Source organism: Dendropsophus ebraccatus, chromosome 3, assembly GCF_027789765.1.
Source record: "Dendropsophus ebraccatus isolate aDenEbr1 chromosome 3, aDenEbr1.pat, whole genome shotgun sequence".
In the NCBI taxonomy this organism is placed as follows: Eukaryota; Metazoa; Chordata; class Amphibia; order Anura; family Hylidae; genus Dendropsophus; species Dendropsophus ebraccatus.
The window spans coordinates 5,855,094-5,861,093 of NC_091456.1; positions in this window are offsets into that span (position 1 = coordinate 5,855,094).

A 6,000-nucleotide genomic window follows, 5' to 3' on the forward strand; every position below is an offset into this window, starting at 1 on the left:
GGCTGGACCGGCCCAGGACCCCCACCAGACGTCACAGAAATGCCTGTGCTAGCTGATGGACAGCCTGCTCAGCCAATCAGTGACTGGAGCAGCGTCCCACTTCAGTCCATCAGCCGGGTCATGACATGTGCAGCATCGGAGATCCCGGAGCCCGGCGGGGTCCCTGAGTGTCCATCCGGGGCTGAAGAGGCACGGGGAGAGGGGGGTTACTGCTCTTTGTTACTTCCCCCATGCCCTGGACTTTAAAAAACAAAAAACAGATGGCCGGACTTCTCCTATATAATTGACGTCTTTTGGGGCACGTAGTCCACCTAAACTAGAACAATGGACCAAGAGCCGTTATTGCACTGACGGACGGCCAAACTGCAAGATAACGGACGTCATTTTTAAAAATGATAAACAGAGAAGAAAAAAAACATTGCATGAACATAGCCCATGGGTGCACTGAATATACTGAAGGCGGGAGGCTTTTTGCTACATGGAAACTGGAGACTTTTCAATCAGAATTATTGAGCTACAACTGCAGTCCAGTTGCACCCAACTTAGTATGGTCTCATGGACTGCAGCTAGCACTCAGCAGTTAAAGGGGTACTCCGACATAAGGTTAAGATAATAAACATTCTGCAGAAGCATATAGCATACCTGTCTGCCCCAGTTCTGAAACCACCAAAATCCATTAGTTTTGGGGTCCCAATTCTGTATTTTGTGATTGTACTTCCTGGTTGAGCAGTTGCTTAGTACTACAAATTCCAGAATTCATTGCTGTACGCCAGTCCTCCCACCCTGCCTACTCCCCTCCCCCAGCACTCCTGCCAGTTCCCCACCCAAAGCTGTTTCAGAACATCTCATTTCACTGAAGTTGCAGCACCTGCTGCTTTCACTCCTCGTCTGCTGAAAAGTAGGCTGAAGGGGCTGGTCAGAGAGGATGACATCAGTCACGGGGGTGGAGCTAGAGCACAAAGACAAGATCTAGCCCCACCTCCAGTGACATCAGAGTTTTATGCGCTGGGGACAATACAGATTCTGTAGTCCTTCTATAGTCAACTTCCTATCAATGGTGAAACATGGAAAAGACGCTGAAGCCAGTACTGATAACTCCTGAGGTAGTTTAATTAAAATTTATTTTTCTAGTACCGGAGTGCCCCTTTAAAATTGGAAAGTTGCATCACAAAAAGTCTTTTTTAGTGTAAATGCTGATGATGTACATTACAGAGCTTGCACGACCTGTGGGTGCTATTCTACTCGACTGGTCCTTACATTTTACTATTATCTCTGGGCTTCTAGGGAAGGAAATCTTTAAAGGAGAACCCCTCCATACAAATTGGCCTGTAAGGAGCCCGTGCACCTTTATAGATGCCAAACTGGGGCTTCAAAAAACAAACAAACCGGATCTGTTCTACCTCTGTGTGTATGAATGTATAGGCCACAGGGTGACTGCCTCTTCTGTATCTGCAGGTATATTAGCATCATTCTGTATCAGACGTCTGCTGGAGGAATTTTTTGTTGTGATAATTTAGTTTCCAGATTTCTTGGTTTGCCGTATTGTTGTGCAGGTTGGTGATCGGCAGCTTTGCGGTCATGGAAGAACAATGAAATAGACTGTGATGATGAATCAGACTATTGGGGGAGGGCAGGATGGAATGGAAGGGGGGGGGGGTCTTATTCTGTAAATTTTGTACAGAAAACATTTCTAACATTTTCTACACTTTCAAAAAGTATTTATAATTTTACGCTGAATGTCAAACTGCAGAAAACTCTCGGCAGATGGGAGCTAGTTAAATCTAGGGATATGGTCAAAGCTCAACGGATCTCTGGCCTGCAACAGAGCTGCCTTGTGCTACGCCACTGCATTCATCTTGAAATGTGTTTTCTCTTCTTCTTTTTTTTTCCTCCTACCCACCTGTGTTTTCTCATGCAGTGTTTCGTAAAAAGTGCCGCTGTCTTCTATTACTTACGCCAATAAAGAATTTGAAAGGGATTGCATCAGACTTACAATCGACTCCGGCCTTTTATTTTTCTCACTTCTTTCTGGTCATCGCCCCTGTCTTATATAATCACATTACTCTTTATTTTTATGATTTTTTTAAGCTTTGTTTTTGCAAAAAAACAACAACAACAAATGCCGATGTTTATGCCTTGTATTTGGGAGAGAACAGTAAGATAACACTATGTAAGAATTTTACGAAGATTTTTGGTTTCCGGGTGTTAAAGTGTCACTGTCGTTCCAAAAAACTTTTGATATGTCACAAAGTTTTGATCAGTCCGGGTCTGAGTGTTTAGAGATAGAACTGGGAGAAGATCACACTGCAGCATATCCTCTCCCTGCTTTGAGTTAGAAGAAAGAGTCAGGCAAAAAGAGCTCCATTATAAATCGGAAAAATCATAATAAAAAAAAAAGTCAATCAGCCAGTCACTCATCCAATTTCAGCCATTCCTCTCTGTCCCTATATCACTCTGTTAGTCTCTCCCATCCTCTTCTCTTTGTCCCTATATCGCTCTGTTAGTCTCTCCCATCCTCTGCTCTCTGTCCCTATATTGCTGTTAGTCTCTCCCTGCTCTCTTCTCCTCTCTGTCCCTATATCTCTGTTAGTCTCTCCTCTCTTCTCCTCTCCTTTCTTCTCCTCTCTGTTCCTATACCACTCTGTTTGTCTCTTCCTCCTTTGCTCTAAGGGCCCTATTCCACCAGACGATTATCGTTCGCATAACCGTTAACGATTAACAATCTCAAACGACCGCTATTGCGAAAGACCTGAAAACGTTCACTCATTTCCATGGAACGATAATCGTTACTTATGATCGTATTAGCGATAGTTTTTTCTTCGCTTTTTCTTCGCTATTGCGTTCGCATCTACTGCGAACGACCGAACAACGTCTTATTCAATGCGAACGTTTTGCAAACGAGCAACGATAAAAATAGGTCCAGGTCTTATAAAGCGATTAACGATTTCTCGTTCGGTCGTTAATCGTTAACTGCATTTCAACCGAACGATTATTGTTTAGATTCAAACGATTTAATGATAATCTGAACGATAATCGTCCGGTGGAATAGGGCTCTAACTGCCTGCTGCCATCCTGCTCTCTCCTCCACACACAGCCGACTGGCCGTCTCCGTTACTGAACCTCCTTATATACAGGGGGAGGTGCTGACATCACAGAGGGGCCTGCAGCTGATTGGACAGCCGCTACGGATTATAGTTACTCCCTTTCTTCCACCCAGCGACGCTCCAGACAGCATGTGCGGCTGCCATTTTGTTTTTTTGCAAATTTCCTTAATGAATCGTCAGGATTTTGCTTCGAAGAACAAAGCATATTAACAGTGCGATTCGCAGCCAATCTTGATTCACCAGATTTGCTTCGCTCATCTCTAGCTGGGAGGTTATTAAAGATTTCAAAATGGCGTCATTCTTGGCCTCCTAGGCGGTGTTACAAAGTATTCTTTCTTTTTTTGCCTTTGGGATAGCCGGAATACTCAGGCACAATCACAGGCAGGTCCGGCCTTAGCGGGTAGAATTCTCTGTGGGGAAGAACAATGCAAAGTGGGAGCTATGTGGGGACCCCCACAAAGTGCTGATGCCACAACTACACAGCAAGTTAGGGTCAAGTACCGTCAAGATCTTTTCCATAAGGGCCCTATTACATGAATTAGGCAGATTAAATAAAGACAACGATCAGCTGAGGAGCCGATCTTCGCCTGATCGTTGTCTTCTAGCATGTTAAAAAATCACCCACCGACCTTACATCAGCCCGTGTAATAGGAGGCGTACGGTTGGCGGCTGATTTAAGGATATAAAAAAAACTATAAAGTTTTATACTTACCTACCCTGGCTCCCGCTGACCAAAGCCACTGCCACACGACCTTCACACTGGACAAACTATAAAAGTCCCCTGTTTGCCGTTTTGTAAATCCCGTTTTAAAGACACAGTGTCTGTACAATGTTACCCATAACAATATAGATTTTTCATCTTCTTCTTGCAGCATGAGGTCCCGCTAGCTGAGTGCATTGAAGGAGGGTGCAGCACAAGCTCAAGGCAGGTTTGCTTTGATTGTGCTAGCAACATATGATTTTCCCAGTGGTTGTGTGCAGAGTTAGGTTATCCTTGTGGTACGGAGGCCGTCATCATTTAAAAGCTTAAGGGTTCGGTAAGAAGTGGTTTCCTAGCAACTAAAAAAGCAAAGAATAAAATAAGCAGAAAGAATAAAAAGATTCCTGTACCTGACACACATTGCTATGGAGAGAATGAACTGTCTGTGGCCTAATATAAACATATGCTGGAAAAGGGGGTGATATAATAATAATAAGGGGTGATATATACTAATAGGTGCAATAATAATAATAATAATAATAATAATAATAATAATAATAATAGGTGATATATACTAATAGGTGCAATAATAATAATAATAATGGGTGATATATACTAATAGGTGCTATAATATTAAGGGGTAATATATACTAATTGGTGCTTTAATAACAATAATAATAATAAGGGGTGCTATAATATTAAGCAATGATATATACTAATAGGTGCTTTAATAACCATAATAAGCGGTGCTATAATAATAAAAATAATAAGAAGGGCTGTAATAATAATAATAATAATTGATATATACTAATAGATGCTATAATAATAAGGGGTGATAAAATAATAACAAGGTGTGTAATAATAATAATAAGGGGTGCTTTAATAACAATAAGGGGTAATATAAAAATATCAAGGTGTGTAATAATAATAATAATAATAATAATAGCTGCTTCACACTAATAGGTGCTATACATATCATAGTAGTGGAGTACCAGTAATGTCACTGTCTGTAGAAATGTTATGGATGTCGCCTAATATCCCCAATAAACTGTGATGCCACCTGTATTAATTCCTTATACCTGAAGAGATGCGATCATACGGACAGGAAAGTTTCTTCAGATACAGTTAGGTCCATATATATATTTGGACACCGACACAAATGTATTTATTTATTTTTTTACGGAAACATATTCAGGTTATAATTACATAATGAACATAAAGTCCGGACTTTCAGCTTTCATTTCAGGATAGTCCACTTTAAAATTGGATGACGGGTTATACAGTCTCAGCTCCTTATCACGGGTCACCCTGTTTTTAAAGGGACCAAATGTAATTGAATAATTGACCCTTGGGCTCTATCATGGGCCAGTGGGGGCAGCAGTTCCCTCCTTACATCATTCTCGCGCAGATACAAGGCCTGGAGGTGATGTGAGATGCAGTGTTTGCATTTGGAAGATTTTACTGGGAAGAAAACGTGGTCATGCGGAGCTCTCCATGCAGGTGACACAGGCAATCCCTAAGCTGCAAAAATAGAGAAAACCCATCCGAGAAATTGCTGCAATGTTATGAGGGGCAGAATCTACTGTTTGGTAGATCCTGAGAAAGAAAGAAATCACCGGTGACCTCATCCATGCAAAAAGACCTGGACGCCAACAGAAGACAAGAATGGGGGGTAATGGCAGAATAATTTCCATGGAGAAGAGAAACCCCTTCACAACAGCCGACCAAGTGACCAGCACTCGCCAGGATGTAGGTGTAACCATATCCAGATCTACCAGGAAGAGAGTAATGAAAGGGATCACTGCTCGGTGCGGCCGCTCATGAGCCTCAAGGAGAGGAAGGCTGGATTGGACTTTGCTATAAAGCATCTAAAAAATCCGGCACAGTTCCAGAAGAACATCCTTTGGACAGATGAAACCAAGATCGACCGATACCAGAATGATGGGGAGATAAAGGTATGGTGAACGCGAGGTACAGCGCATGATCCAAAGCCTAGCACGTCAGGTATAAGACACAGTGGAGGCAAAGTGATGGCCGGGCATGCATGGCTGCCAGTGGCACCGGGGCACTAGTTTTCACTGACATCCAGCCAAAGTGATCATAATAGAGATGGACAATGACCCAAAACATAAAGCCAAAGCAACCCGGGAGTTTATTAAAGCAAAAGGATGCCTTCACACGACCCGGATCTGCAGC